Source organism: Aquarana catesbeiana, linkage group LG02, assembly GCF_042186555.1.
Source record: "Aquarana catesbeiana isolate 2022-GZ linkage group LG02, ASM4218655v1, whole genome shotgun sequence".
In the NCBI taxonomy this organism is placed as follows: domain Eukaryota; kingdom Metazoa; phylum Chordata; class Amphibia; order Anura; family Ranidae; genus Aquarana; species Aquarana catesbeiana.
In genome coordinates, this window is record NC_133325.1 from 610,272,696 (window position 1) to 610,289,812 (window position 17,117).

General features: G+C 41.3%; 1 protein-coding gene across 1 annotated transcript in view; it reads left to right on the plus strand.

Moving 5' to 3' along the window:
- ANOS1 (anosmin 1) overlaps positions 1–17,117 on the plus strand; it is a 227,008-nt gene that overhangs the window by 177,343 nt on the left and 32,548 nt on the right. The gene's annotated exons all lie outside the window — the stretch shown is intronic.

Sequence of the window (17,117 nt, forward strand, 5' to 3'; positions counted from 1 at the left end):
GGGTGTGGTTTACAGATGATAGGGTGGGTCTTAAACAGGAAGGGGTGTGGCCTCGGCAGCAAGGGGTGGGTCGTATTTAAATTGGGGGTCTGCATGAGTTTAGTCAGGCCTAGGGCAGCACAAAACCTAGATACACCACTGAGTCTCATACCAAACACATGGGTTATGATAGTAGGCTAAAGATTGTTCCTCCCACCTAAATTGATAGCAGATACCGCTTATACCACTGGTCCAGTTCCTTTTAAAAATCATATGTACCAAGATACCTGAAATGAAAATTCCAATGGTGCAATGGATGCAAACATTAAAATATGTTTAATCTATTTCTGGCTGGCTGACAAATACATAGTTGTAGTCATATGACCTGTACATTTCAGGACATTCTGTTTCATTAGAAATTCTTGTTTGGACCATACTTTATTTGGTATTTAACTAGCAGGGCATTCTCAGTTCAACCATAAAGATATTGGAATTTTTACATCTTTAAGATCCATTTTTAATAGGATTAGCAATCTTTCAGTTTTAACTTCTTTCATAGCTCATTTAATTAACTAAATTAGAATGCCATTTAAAATGAAATGTTTTATATGAAACACATACTGACAGTTTACAGCTGGGATCCCAGGGCAGTAGACAAAGTTCCCAAAAACCCAACACAAATAACACAAACCATCATTTTTTTAAGTGCAAATAAAAAGGCCAAGCCTTAATATTGGTCGTCCAGCATCTACCCAAAGTAGAATTAATTTGTTGGATTGACTCTTTAGGTGCAAGAAATATTAAACATGTTTGCAATTTTTAGGTTTAATTCCCTCCCTAGCATATGAATACTTTCCTTAATTTCCCCATCACTCCATTTAGTTCTAGAAGGTGACATATGTGTTCAATGCTTCCAGGTATTGAGGAGCATATACAGTACCACATGAGTCTTTTTTGTCCCACTGTATATATATAACTATATATAGATATATCTAAATATATCTATATCTAAATCTATATATATATCTATATCTATCTATCTATCTATCTATCTATCTATCTATCTATCTATCTATCTATCTATCTATCTATCTATACAGTCAGGTCCATAAATATTGGGACATCGACACAATTCTAATCTTTTTGGCTCTATACACCACTACAATGGATTTGAAACGAAACGTACAACAGTTTGTATATGTGCCTCCCACTTTTTAAGGGACCAAAAGTAATGGGACAATTAAAAAGTGAAAGTTTGATGGATGATTGTTAATCTGTCCCATTACTTTTGGTCCCTTAAAAAGTGGGAGGCACATATACAAACTGTTGTAATTCCTACACTGTTCACCTGATTTGGATGTAAATACCCTCAAATTAAAGCTAAAAGTCTGCAGTTAAAGCGCATCTTGTTTGTTTCATTTCAAATCCATTGTGGTGGTGTATAGAGCCAAAAAGATTAGAATTGTGTCGATGTCCCAATATTTATGGACCTGTATATATCTATATATATATATAGATATATACAGTATATATACTGTATATATGTAGTGTTCTTTAGAATGAAAGTGCACATTTTATTTGTGAAATTTAGCTGCCTTTTCCCATCAAGAGCATTTATTGTTCAAAATATAGTTAGCCTTTTCCAGAGCTATAGCAACGCTTGAAGTATGGACAGTTGGATATAAAAATCTATACAAAAGTCATATGCTGTATATATAAAAGATTTTTCCAGTAACCGACTAGTACATTGTAACCAGCCATGCATCAATAAATCCCCTTCAGACATAACAGCTTTACAAAGTTAGGGCTGTAGAGTTAGATCATGTGAAAATAATAAGGAGATTAATGGGATGTGTTCACATTATGTGGAACATTCTTTTTTTAAGAAGAATATTTAGAAATATACATTGACATTGATCTGTATTATTCATGACCCTAGCTTGTTTCTGCATGTTGTGACATATCTGTGTTTATAGAATTCGAGATGAATTTGGGGATAGTAATATGTTAAAATATACATGGAACAGTACACTCAGCTCATAAATCTTTTGAAATCATCACAGTGATTTTTCCATCATCAATCTTCAAAATATTTAAAAATGCATAGTAGTAAGAAGAACTCTATTAAGCACTGTTTGCATATTAACTGGGAGGCCACATAACCACAATGCAGTTTAAGAAAAAAACAGGAATCTGTATGTAAAACTGAAATAATTTTTTTTTTTTACATGTTTATTGCAGACAGACAAAATGCAAACAAAGACAGATAGACAGGGCTATAGCAATGTGTGATATGGCCCCATAGCAAAGTCCTTTTGTTTCTCTAATCTCCATCTCAAGGGCCATTTTTGGAAATAGAAGTGATTGGAAATTTCTTTAGTGGAGATACAGATTGCAACCAAACACTCTTTCATTGTAAAATGGGGAAGAATTAGAACTTCTTCTAGGTTAATATTACTGCATGCATATTCTTGTGTCGATGACCACTGCTTCCTTAATTTCATATTCTAGAAAACATTGCCTAGCAGGGTCCCAACACATGGACAAGTCATATTTCCTTATGCCCTATTTCAGTGATGGCAAACCTTTTTGAGTCCGAGTGCCCAAACCGCGACGCAAAACCAACTTATTTCTTTCAAAGTGCCAACACAGAATTAACCGGTTCCCAACTGGCGCACGCCGATGTACGTTGGCAGAATGGCATGGCTGGGCAAATGGACTTATGGGTACAGTCGGTAGCTCCGTGAGTCGGGTCGCGGGTCCCGCGGACTCGATCACCGCGGGGATACCCGCGATCGCCTCACGGAGAGGACGAATGGTGAGATGCTGATGTAAACAGCATCTGCCTGTTCTGCCTAGTGACAAGTGTCACTGATCACAGCTCCCTGTCATCGGGAGCTGTGATCAGAGTAATGACACTGCTAGCCCATCCCCCTACAGTTAGTAATCACTCCCCTAGGACACACTTAACCCCTCCCCGCCCCCTAGTGGTTAACCCCTTCACTGCCAGTGTCATTTACACAGTAATCAGTGCATTTTTAATCGCACTGATCGCTGTATAAATGACAATGGTCCCAAAAATGTGTAAAAAATGTCCGACATGTCCGACATGTCCGCCATAACGTTGCAGTCACAATAAAAATCACTGATTGCCTCCATTACTAGTAAAAAAGAAATATTAATAAAAATGCCATAAAACTATCCCCTGTTTAGTAAACGCTATAACTTTTGCGTAAACCAATCAATAAACGCTTATTGCGATTTTTTTTTACCAAAAATATGTAGAAGAATACGATCGGCCTAAACTGAGGAAAAAAAATGTTTTTTTATATATTTTGGGGGATATTTATTATAGCAAAATGTAAACAATAATGCGTTTTTTTCAAAATTGACGCTCTTATTTTGTTTATAGCGCAAAAAATAAAAATCGCAGAGACAATCTAATACCACCAAAAGAAAGCTCTATTTGTAGAAAAAAAAGAACATCAATTTTGTTTGGGAGCCACGTCGCATGTCCGCGCAATTGTCAGTTAAAGCAACGCAGTGCCGAATCGCAAAAAATGCTCTGGTCAGGAAGTGGGTAAAATCTTCCGGGGCTGAAGCGGTTAAACCTGCCAGCGTCTCTGTACAGAGGATGGGACCGATCATCCCTCTGAATGAGCCCTAAGGGACAAAAAAGAATGCAGAATGCACTGTGCAACATACACTGACCTACCTGACACATGCACTGACCTACCTGACCATTACACTCACCTACCTGACCATTACACTCACCTACCTGACACATGCACTGACCTACCTGACCATTGCACTCACCTACATGACACGTGCACTCACCTACCTGACCATTACACTCATTTACCTGAAACATGCACTCACCTACCTGACCATTACACTCACCTACATGACACATGCACTTACCTACCTGACCATTACACTCACCTACATGACACACGCACTCACCTATATGACACATGCACTCACCTACATGACACATGCACTCACCTACCTGACCATTACACTCACCTACATGACACATGCACTCACCTACATGACACATGCATTCACCTACCTGACATATGCTTCCTGCACTACTAACATCCCCCCATACAGTACAATGTACTGTATGGATCCATCCTCCTCCTTACCTTTCCATGGCCTCATCGTCCAGGTCTGCCCAGGCAGTATTGAAGGAATCCCCGCCATCCAGCCGCTCCTCGATATCCCCGCCACCTGGATGTCAGCTAGCAGCCATTGCTCCTCTCCCCATGGATGATCAGCTCTGAGCACCGCCCCACCCCCTCCGCTTTTTCACAGGCTACACTAGAACAGACTGAACCAAAGTCGTCCTGGAGCAGGGGGAGCTGGATTAGGGTACCTGCAGAAAGGAATCCCCGAATGCCTCACCAGAAGTGTAGGGGCCCGGGGGAGGCAATAAGCTGATGAACAGAGTCGGGACGGTGCAGGGAGAAGAATTTTACACCCCTCCTAAATGGCACACATGGAACAAGACTGGCTGCCCACCCCCCTCCCAATGTCACTGGCATTGATGCAAGGAAGGGAGTCGGCTCCTCCCTGCCTGCACCGTCAGTGCAAGTGACTGCCTGGCTGGAGGATTCCCCTGGTGTGCTGATAGAGAGGGCTTGGCATGCCAGCTGTGGCACATGTGCCATAGGTTCACCATCACTAGGTTCACCATCACTGCCCTATTTGTTCAGCTCACCAGTAGCCTAATCACAAGGTGGCTGCTGGTTTGAACCGGTAGTATAATGTGTATTATACAGTGGGGCAAACAAAGTATTTAGTCAGCCACCAATTGTGCAAGTTCTCGAACTTAAAAAGATGAGAGAGGCCTGTAATTGTCATCATAGGTATACCTCAACTATGAGAGACAAAATGTGGAAACAAATCCAGACAATCACATTGTCTGATTTGGAAAGAATTTATTTGCAAATTATGGTGGAAAATAAGTATTTTGTCAATATCAAAAGTTCATCTCAATACTTTGTTATATATCCTTTGTTGGCAATGACAGAGGTCAAACATTTTCTGTAAGTCTTCACAAGGTTGTCACACACTGTTGCTGGTATGTTGGCCCATTCCTCAATGCAGATCTCCTCTAGAGTAGTGATGTTTTGGGGCTGTCGCTGGGCAACACGGACTTTCAACTCTCTCCAAAGGTTTTCTATGGGGTTGAGATCTGGAAACTAGCTAGGCCACTCCAGGACCTTGAAATGCTTCTTACGAAGCCCCTCCTTCGTTGCCCGGACGGTGTGTTTGGGATCATTGTCATGCTGAAAGACTCAGCCACGTTTCATCTTCAATGCCCTTGCTGATGGGAGGAGGTTTGCACTCAAAATGTCATGATACATGGCCCCATCCATTCTTTCATGTACACGGATCAGTCGTCCTGTTCCCTTTGCAGAGAAACAGCCACCATGATGTTGCCACCCCCATGCTTCACAGTAGATATGGTGTTCTTTGGTTGCAACTCAGCATTCTCTCTCCTCCAAACACGATGAGTTTCTACCAAACAGTTCTACTTTGGTTTCATGAGACCATATGACATTCTCCCAATCCTCTTCTGGATCATCCAAATGCTCTCTAGCAAACCTCAGACAGGTTTGTACTGGCTTAAGCAGGGGGACACGTCTGGCACTGCAGGATCTGAGTCCCTGGCGGCGTAATGTATTACTGATTGTAGCCTTTGTTACGTTGGTCCCAGCTCTCTGCAGGTCATTCACTAGGTCCCCCCGTGTGGTTCTGGGATTTTTGCTCACCGTTCTTGTGATCATTTTGACCCCACGGGGTGAGGTCTTGCGTGGAGCCCCAGATCGAGGGAGATTATCAGTGGTCTTGTATGTCTTCCATTTTCTAATTATTGCTCCCACAGTTGATTTCTTCACACCAAGCTGCTTGCCTATTGCAGATTCAGTCTTCCCAGCCTGGTGCAGGTCTACAATTTTGTTTCTGGTGACCTTTGACAGCTCTTTGGTCTTCACCATAGTGGACGTTGGAGTGTGAATGTTTGAGGTTGTGGACAGGTGTCTTTTATACTGATAACATGTTCAAACAGGTGCCATTAATACAGGTAATGAGTGGAGGACAGAGGAGCCTCTTAAAGAAGAAGATACAGGTCTGTGAGAGCCAGAAATCTTGCTTGTTTTAGGTTACCAAATACTTATTTTCCACCATAATTTGCAAATAAATTCTTTCAAAAAGCAGACAATGTGATTGTCTAGATTTGTTTCCACATTTTGTCTCTCATAGTTGAGTTATACCTATGATGACAATTACAGGCCTCTCTCATCTTTTTAAGTGGGAGAACTTGCACAATTGGTGGCTGACTAAATACTTTTTTGCCCCACTGTAATTTGTGCATTATCATAATGTGTGCAGTATACATACAGTATATTACCAAAAGTACTGGGACGCCTGCCTTTACACACACAATTGTTATTACGTGATTGTTTAGGTTATTAATTGTTTTTGCTTTTCACAATTGTTTTACTTCTAGCGCGAGTATATATATTTAGATTATATTTTTTTTACACACACATGAACTTTAATGGCATCCCAATCTTTGTCAGTAGGGTTCAATATTGAGTTGGCCCACCCTTTGCAGCTTAAACAACTTCAACTCTTCTGGGAAGGCTGTCGACAAGGTTTAGAAGTGTGTCTATGGGAATGTTTGACTATTCTTCCCGAAGCGCATTTGTGAGATCAGGCACTGATGTTGGACGAGAAGGCCTGGCTCACAGTTTTCCGCTCTAATTCATTCCAAAGGTGTTCTACCGGGTTGAGGTCAGGACTCTGTGCAGGCCAGTCAAGTTCCCCCACCCCAAACTCACTCATTCATGTCTTTATGGACCTTGCTTTGTGCACTGGTGCGCAGTCATGTTGGAACATCCCCAAATTGTTTCCACAAAGTTGGGAGCATGAAATTGTCCAAGATGTCTTGGTATGCTGATGCCTTAATAGTTCCCTTTACTGGAACTAAGGGACCAAGCCCAACCCCTGGAAAAAAAACCCACATCATAATCCCCTTCCACCAAATAATTTAGACCAGTGCACAAAGCAAGGTCCATAAAGACGGTGTGTTTGGGGAGGAGGAACTTGACTGGCCTGCACAGAGTCCTGACCTCAACCCAATAGAACATCTTTGGAATGAATTAGAGTGGAGACTGCGAGCCAGGCCTCTCGTTCTACATCAGTGCCTGATCTCACAAATGCACTTCTGGAAGAATGGTCAAACATTTCCATAGACACACTCCTAAACCTTGTGGACAGCCTTCCCAGAAGAGTTGAAGTCATTATAGCTCCAAAGGGTGAGCCAACTCAATATTGAACCCTACAGACTAAGACTGGGATACCGTTAAGTTCTTGTGCGTGGAGCTAAATTGAGGAAAAGGACCTCCAAGGTAGTGTTCTCAGGAATACTACCGGTACATCGAGCCACACCAGAGAGGCAGAGGGAGATTAGGGAAGTAAACAAGTGGCTGAAGAGCTGGTGTAGTAAGGAGGGGTTTGGGTTCCTGGAGGACTGGGCTGACTTCTCAGTCGGTAACCGGTACTATAGAAGGGACGGACTGCACCTAAATGAGGAGGGTGCAGATCTGCTGGGAATGAAGATGGCCAAAAAGTTAGAGGGGTTTTTAAACTAGGCGATGGGGGGGGAGGGTCCAGAGACAGTGATAGCCAGCGCGGAAGATATTCCAGAGGGTAGTATTGGGGGCATTAGTGGCACAAAAACACAAGGTGAGTATAGTAGCAAGTCCAAGTTGCAATCTTGAAACACCCAATACGAGGACAATATGCGACCGGTCTAAACTATGTGGCATGTTCACCAATGCCAGGAGCCTGGCGGACAAGATGGGTGAACTAGAGATACTGTTGTACAAGAAGGATTTGGATTTTGTGAGAATTTCAGAGACCTGGTTCAACAGCTCTCATGATTGGCTGGCAAACATTCAAGGGTATACCCTATACCGCAAGGATAGAGAGGGTAAAAAAGGGGGAGGGGTATGCCTATATATCAAGAATAATGTACAAGTGAATGTGAGAGATGACATCACTGAGGGGGCTAGGGAGGAGGTGGAATCTTTATGGGTAGAGCTCCAAAGGGATGAAGCTAAGGGAAAAATAATACTGGGAGTATGCTATAGGCCCCCTAATCTGAGGGAGGAAGTGGAGACGGATCTCCTATCACAAATTGGATTAGCAGCAAGGATGGAAAGTGTTATCATAATGGGGGATTTTAATTATCCAGACATAGACTGGGCGGAGGGAACCGCGCATTCATTTAAGGCTCGCCAGTTCCTTAGTGTCTTGCAGGACAATTTTATGGGTCAGATGGTAGACACACCAACTAGAAATAAAACATTACTAGATCTACTGATTACCAACAATACAGACCTGATAACAGATGTGGAAATACGGGGCAATTTAGGTAACAGCGATCACAGGTCAATTAGTTTCAGTATAAATCACACAAATAGGAGACATGAAGGGAACACAAAGACACTGAATTTCAAAAGAGCCAACTTCCCTAAACTACAAACCTTGCTAAAAGGCATAAATTGGGATAAAATATTAGGAACAAAGAATACGGAGGAGAGATGGGTTTGCTTTAAGAGCATATTAAATAAGGGCATTAGCCAATGTATCCCATTGGGTAATAAATTTAAAAGAGCGAACAAACATCCTGGATGGCTTAACTCCAATGTAAAAATGCATATAAAAGCAAAGGAGAAGGCCTTCAAAAAATACAAGGTTGAGGGATCATCCACAGCATTCAGAATTTATAAAGAATGCAATAAGAAATGTAAGGGTGCAATTAGGATGGCTAAGATAGAACATGAAAGACACATAGCGGAGGAGAGCAAAAAAAATCCCAAGAAATTCTTTAAGTATGTAAACAGTAAAAAAGGGAGGACAGACCATATTGGCCCCATAAAGAATGAGGAAGGACATCTGGTTACAAAGGATGGGGAGATGGCAAAAGTATTGAATTTATTCTTCTCCTCAGTCTTCACGAGTGAATCGGGGGGCTTCAGTAACCAAAACTGCAGTGTTTATCCTCATGACACAACACAGGAAGCACCTACATGGTTAACAGAGGACGGAGTTAAAATTAGACTTGAGAAACTTAACATTAATAAATCACCGGGACCAGATGGCTTGCATCCGAGGGTACTTAGGGAACTCAGTCAGGTGATTGCCAGACCATTGTTCCTAATTTTTACAGACAGTCTATTGACTGGAATGGTACCAGCTGATTGGAGAAAAGCCAATGTAGCACCAATATTTAAAAGGGCCCAAAAAACATCCCTGGGAATTACAGACCAGTTAGCCTAACATCAATAGTATGTAAACTCTTGGAGGGGATGATAAGGGACTATATACAAGATTTTAGTAATAAGAATGATATCATTAGCAGTAATCAGCATGGATTCATGAAGAATCGTTCTTGCCAAACCAATCTATTAACCTTCTATGAGGAGGTGAGTTGCCATCTAGATAAAGGAAGGCCCGTAGACGTGGTGTATCTGGATTTTGCAAAAGCATTTGACACAGTTCCCCATAAATGTTTACTGTACAAAATATGGTGCGTTGGCATGGACCATAGGGTGAGTACATGGATTGAAAACTGGCTACAAGGGCGTGTTCAGAGGGTGGTGATAAATGGGGAGTACTCAGAATGGTCAGGGGTGGGTAGTGGGGTTCCCCAGGGTTCTGTGCTGGGACCAATCCTATTTAATTTGTTCATAAACGACCTGGAGGATGGGATAAACAGTTCAATCTCTGTATTTGCAGACGATACTAAGCTAAGCAGGGCAATAACTTCTCCGCAGGATGTGGAAATCTTGCAAAAAGACCTGAACAAATTAATGGGGTGGGCGACTACATGGCAAATGAGGTTCAATGTAGAAAAATGTAAAATAATGCATTTGGGTGGCAAAAATATGAATGCAATCTATACACTGGGGGGAGAACCTCTGGGGGAATCTAGGATGGAAAAGGACTTGGGGGTCCTAGTGGATGATAGGCTCAGCAATGGCATGCAATGCCAAGCTGCTGCTAATAAAGCAAACAGAATATTGGCATGCATTAAAAGGGGGATCAACTGCAGAGATAAAACGATAATTCTCCCGCTCTACAAGACTCTGGTCCGCCCGCACCTGGAGTATGCTGTCCAGTTCTGGGCACCAGTCCTCAGGAGGGACGTACTGGAAATGGAGCGAGTACAAAGAAGGGCAACAAAGCTAATAAAGGGTCTGGAGGATCTTAGTTATGAGGAAAGGTTGCGAGCACTGAACTTATTCTCTCTGGAGAAGAGACGCTTGAGAGGGGATATGATTTCAATTTACAAATACTGTACTGGTGACCCCACAATAGGGATAAAACTTTTTCGCAGAAGAGAGTTTAATAAGACTCGGGGCCACTCATTACAATTAGAAGAAAAGAGGTTTAACCTTAAACTACGTAGAGGGTTCTTTACTGTAAGAGCGGCAAGGATGTGGAATTCCCTTCCACAGGCGGTGGTCTCAGCGGGGAGCATTGATAGCTTCAAGAAACTATTAGATAATCACCTGAATGACCGCAATATACAGGGATATGTAATGTAATACTGACACATAATCACACACATAGGTTGGACTTGATGGTCTTTTTTCAACCTCGCCTACTATGTAACTATGTAACTATAGGCAGGCATCCCAATACTTTTGGTAAGATGGTGTACTGTATGTACAGTATGTGTGTGTAATTTGTGTCTCTGTGTGAGGGGGGTCACTTAAAAGAACACAAGCTTACTGGGGAATGCAGCCAATGGGGGGATACTGACCTGTCCAACTGAAAGTGGTTCTCTTCTGCCCTATGCCTTACAAAGCTGGCAGCAAAAAGGTTTAAAGCAATATTCTACATTTTAAATAGAAAATAATAAATTGAACAACTCTGAATTTTCCTAAAAATTATTTCAATTGAATCTCCTTTTTTTAGGTTAGAATCTCTCTCAGATTTGTATTGATGTCTGTGTCTCTGATAGAAAGATTCACCCTCTCTATGTACTGGTGGCTGTTGTCACGGGGATAGACATTCAAAATGGTTCTCACCTGAAAAGAAAGTGCAGGAAAATCTGAAAATCTTTCACATCTTACCTTTCCATGTGGCTACTATCTAAGATGGAATTTTTCCTCAATTTGCAAAGGTTTCAAAGCACTTTCTGTTATGTCTCCTTGATACAAATTGAAGGATAATCTCCTCAATGGGACACAGAAAAAAAGAAAAACTGACTGGGGTTTTTTTTCAGCCTCAGCTCTATTTAGAAAAAAAATTCTATATTGTAAAATTTTTAATTTCTACTTTCACTTTGCCACTGTGCTAATCAGCCTCTTCTTAGTCCTTCTCCAGTGGCATCACACCTCTCGCAAACAGATTGGTCTTTTCCCCATAATACCGCACCTCCAGCCATACACACATTGGTCTTTCTGCTGTAACTCTCCTCTAGCTGCTCTGTATTCTGCACATTATGTGTGTTCTGCAGGAAGACTCGCTCACGCCTGCTCTCATGCATTCCACAATTCTCTTTTGTGCATACTGGCCACATCATACCTCCAGACTCCTCTACTGCACATACTACCCATTGTCATACTTTCCATCTCTTCTGCGCATACTGCCCACTGCCATACCCACTTTACTCCCCTCTTGCACTTATCCCCCCCCCCCCCCCACCTGTAATAATCTTGAAACCCTCCTCCTGCAAAAAATTCACCCGTAATACACTCATCTCCTGGACATACTGCCCAATATCTTACCATTCATACTCCCCTCCTTCAGGTATTACCCCTTGTAATATCCTGCCCAAATAATCTCTGCTTGCTGCCTTATACTGCCCACTCTCCTCCTGTACATAAGGCCATCCATCAATCCACTGATATCCCTTCTGCCTGCATACCTAATGTTGTACTAATCCCCTAATTGATACTATGATCAAGCAGCAGTATTTCCCCTGAGATGCACATGGCTCAACCCCAATGTATTACTTTGCTTTTACACATAGGCATAAGGATCCCATTTTTGTTGAAAAAAGTCTTTGGTTAAAACCTACAGATTTCCAATCACATCATTTTAAATCCAATTACGTGTACAATTTGTTACATATATACAACTTACAAAAGTGAGTACACCCCTTACATTTTTCGAAATATATTATTATATCTTTTTGTGTGACAACACTGAAGAAATGACACTTTGCTACAATGTAAAGCAGTGAGTGTACAGCTTGTATAACAGTGTACATTTGCTGTCCCCTCAAAATAACTCAACACACAGCCATTAATGTCTAAACCACTGGCAACAAAAGTGAGTACACCCCTAAGTGAAAAAGTCTAAATTAGCTATTTTCCCTCCCCGGTGTCATGCGATTCCTTAGTGTTACAAGGTCTCAGGTGTGAATGGGGAGCAGGTGTGTTAAATTTGGTGTTATCGCTCTCACTCTCTCATGCTGGTCACTGGAAGTTCAACATGGGACCTTGTGGTAAAGAAATTTCTGAGGATCTGAAAAAAAGAATTGTTGCTCTACATAAAGATGGCCTAGGCTATAAGAAGATTGCCAAGACCCTGAAACTGAGCTGCAGCATGGTAACCAAGACCATACAGAGGTTTACCAGGACAGGTTCCACTCAGAACAGGCCTCGCCATGGTCCACCAAAGAAGTGGACATGCTCAGCGTCATATCCAGAGGTTGTCTTTGGGAAATAGATTTATAAGTGCTGCCATCATTGCTGTAGAGCAGGGGTCTCAAACTGGTGGCCCTCCAGCTGTTGCAGAACTACAATTCCCATGAAGCATTGCAAGGCTGACAGTTACAAGCATGACTCCCATAGGCAGAGGCATGATGGGACTTGTAGTTCAGCAACAGCTGGAGGTCCGCCAGTTTGAGACCCCAGCTGTAGAGGTTGAAGGGGTGGGGGGGTCAGCCTGTCAGTGCTCAGACCATATGCCGCACACTGCATCAAATTGATCTGCATGGCTGTCATCCCAGAGGGAAGTCTCTTCTAAAGATGATGCACAAAAAAGCCCACAAACAGTTTGCTGAAGACAGGCAGATTAAGGACATGGATTACTGGAACCATGTCCTGTGGTCTGATGAGACTAAGATAAACCTATTTGGTTCAGATGGTGTCAAACATGTGGTGGCAACCAGGTGAGGAGTACAAAGACAAATGTGTCTTGCCTACAGTCAAGCATGGTGGTGGGAGTGTCATGGTCTGGGGCTGCATAAGTGCTGCCGGCACTGGGGAGCTACAGTTCATTGAGGGATCCATGAATGCCAACATGTACTGTGACATACTGAAGGAGAGCATGATCCCCTTCCCCTCAGAGACTGGGCTGCAGGACAGTATTGCAACATGGTAATGACCCCAAACACACCTCCAAGACGACCACTGCCTTGCTAAATAAGCTGAGGGTAAAGGTGATGGACTGGCCAAGCATGTCTCCAGACCTAAACCCTATTGAGCATCTGTGGGGCATTCTCAAATGGAAGGTGGAGGAGCGCAAGGTCTCTAACATCCACCAGCTTCGCGATGTAGTCATGGAGGAGTGGAAGAGGACTCCAGTGGCAACCTGTGAAGTTCTGGTGAACTCCATGCCCAAGAGGGTTAAGGCAGTGCTGGAAAATAATGGTGGCCACACAAAATATTGACACTTTGGGCCCAATTTGGACATTTTGACTTAGGGGTGTACTCACTTTTGTTGCCAGCGGTTTAGACATTAATGGCTGTGTGTTGAGTTATTTTGAGGGGACAGCAAATTTACACTGTTATACAAGCTGTACACTCACTACTTTACATTGTAGAAAAGTATAATATCTTTAGTGTTGTCACCTGAAAAGATATAATAAAATATTTACAAAAATGTGAGGGGTGTACTCACGTTTGCAAGATACTGCATATAACTTTCAGAAGATGCATACACAAGGTTTTAATTACTCTATTTACAGTTTAGCCTGTTTTTGTTACCTGTAAAAATAAAATACACAAGAAGACAAAAGAACAAAAGGTGAATATTTAAAATTCCTTCTCTCTTTTTGCTATGTTCAAAGTGAAGAAGCGTGGCAAAAAATCCAGGGCACATCTGTATAAATAAGGCTCAAAGCAAAGTTAATTGACAGAAGACATACAAATGACATTCTTTTACAAGTGCCTTGAGGAAAATGGGGCACAACATGATGCACATTGGCTGAATTAAGAATTGGCTACAGCGATTAGTTTTGGTCTGTAGTTAATCCATTTAATCAGGCAGGAATGCTTCTATCTTTGCTGTTATCCTAAAGCTTTTTTGAAGCAAAAGGGAAGACATAGGAAGGCATAGACTATAAATCTAGATCATCTTTGCAGTGTACTTATACAGTGTAGGGAAAAGAAAAAAAAATCAAAGCCCCTATTGTAACAAGAAATACTTCTTGTGTTCAGATGACTTAATGTGTTTGTCTTTGAAAAAGGAATATTTTTTTAGTGCTGCCTTTCATCGAAAGTGACCTGCTATGCTCGGTTTGATGCATCAGCTCAATGAAAAGCTTTTAAAGTAATTTACTCAGGCAATTAAATAGCTCTAGAATAGTGATAATGCTATATAGATGAAGTAATTTGATTTAAAAAAACTATAGTTGCATCTTGTAGTATAATTAAATGTATGAAATAATGTGTGACTTTTTAATAAAGTATAATTAAAAGCAAAACTTTTTTTTCTTTAGTCTTGGATAGAGTGGAGAAGGATTAGAACCCCTGTCAGTTTTTATTGCTGTCTGTGCCCTCATTAAGGAGATTCTCCCTCTCTATTTGTCCTTTTTACCATTATCATTGAAAGTGAAAGTAAACAAAATCTCCAATTTTGGATTGTCCTCAGGAAAGTAATAGAGAGGAAATCTTCCAATGGGGACACCTTAGGGCCCCCAAGGGATTCCCTTTTGCAGGGATTTCTTCTCACTTCCTGTTTGTCTATGGCACAGGAAAGTAAAGGGAAATCTCCAAACTGGAACACATATAACGAAAAATATCTGACTGGTTATAACGCTCCCTTGCTCTATCCATAATAAAAAAAAAGTTTTGCCTATAGTTAAAAATTAATCTTATCACTCTAGAGCAGTGATGGTGAACCTTGGAACCCCAGATGTTTTGGAACTACATTTCCCATTTGCTCATGCTCTCTGCAGTGTAGTGGAGCATCATGGGAAATGTAGTTCCAAAACATCTGGGGTGCCAAGGTTTGCCATCACTGCTCTAGAGTTTACTATAATAGCACTATGCAATACTGTACATTATAGAGGCTTATGTGTACATTATATGGCCAAAAGTATGTGAACACTGCTTCAAATGTTTTAGTTCAGGAGGTTCCAGTGTAAGGTACTGTAAATGCCACAGCATACAGTAGAAATAGATCTTAGACAACTATGCTATTCCAACTTTGTGACAAGAGTTTGGGGAAAACGTGTTTCTGTTCTAGCATGACTTTGCCCCTGTGTAGAAAACAGGACCATAAAGACATGGTTTGACATGTTCAGTGTGGAGGTTACCAGCACAGAGCCCTGGCATCAACCTTATTGAAAACTGATTACGTGTCCAGCCTGTTCATCTGAAATCAGTAGCTGACTTTACAACTGCCCTTTAGTCTAAATGGGCACAAATACCCACAGACAGTCCAAAATCTTGTAGAAAGTCTCTACAAAAAATGAATGCTACTAAAGTCGCATATTGAGGAAAACTCCTTATTAATACTCCTCGTTTTGGAGTGAGATATTCAACAAGCTCATATAAATGTGATGGTCAGGTGTCCAAAAACCACTTGGCCTTATAGTGTATCTCTTTGCTCGGTGATGATTTAAATCACTGTAACATCTTTTGACACCTGAATCCAATAATTCATATTCCCCATTACTTTACTTCTAACTGTTCAGTAATACATTTATAAGATTGCTGAAATAGGTGTACATTTGTTACAGTGAGCTTCCCTCTGCAGCCATTCTTACAGAATAGCGTTTGTCACTGGACATGAGATCCCTGAATCGGGGAATATGTAGGGTTCTTCTTACTTTTGCACCCAAAATGGTACATGTGGCCACATATCTTATTTAACCTTTTTAAGAATAAAATATACTGTTCTGCCTGATGATGTTGTAATTGAAAATGTCACTACCCTGCACACAGAGGCGGCTCTAGACTTTGTGAGGCCTTAGGCAAAACTTAGACATGAGGCCCCACTCACTCCCATAATGGGAAAAATAATTCAAGGGATGAAAATGAACTGTATTAGGAGTGTACAGTATAGGGGAGTGGACAGTACAGGGGGTGGGTAAGTGGGCATAATAAAGATATATTTTCCTCAAGCAGAGCTGCACAGGGAAGCTGCTCTCACAGATCCTACCTATTCTGGTAGGCTGTCACAAAGAGAGAAATAAAGGGGGATGGGTGGAGAAGGAAGGAAGGAAGGAAGGAAGGAAGGAAGGAAGGAAGGAAGGAAGGAAGGAAGGAAGGAGAGAGAGAGAAAGATGGAAGGAAAGATGGAAGGAAAGAAAGAAAGAGAAAGAAATATGAATGGAAAGAAAGAAAAAGAAAGAAAGAAAGAGAAAGAAAGAGAAGGATGGAAGGAAAGAAAGAAAGAGAAAGAAAGATGGAAGGAAAGAAAGAAAGAAAGAGAAAGAAAGATGGATGGAAGGAAAGAAAGAAAGAGAAAGAAAGATGGATGGAAGGAAAGAAAGAAAGAGAAAGAAAGATGGATGGAAGGAGAGAAAGAAAGATGGAAGGAAAGAAAGAAAGAGAAAGAAAGATGGAAGGAAAGAAAGAAAGAAAGAGAAAGAAATATGAAAAGAAAGAAAGAAAGAAAGAAAGAAAGAAAGAAAGAAAGAAAGAAAGAAAGATAAAAAGAAAGATGGATGGAAGGAAAGAAAGAAAGAAAGAAAGAAAGAGAAAGAAAGATGGATGGAAGGAAAGAAAGAAAGAAAGATGGATGGAAGGAAAGAAAGAAAGAGAAAGAAAGATGGATGGAAGGAAAGAAAGAAAGAGAAAGAAAGATGGATGGAAGGAAAGAAAGAAAGAGAAAGAAAGATGGAAGGAAAGAAAGAAAGAGAAAGAAAGATG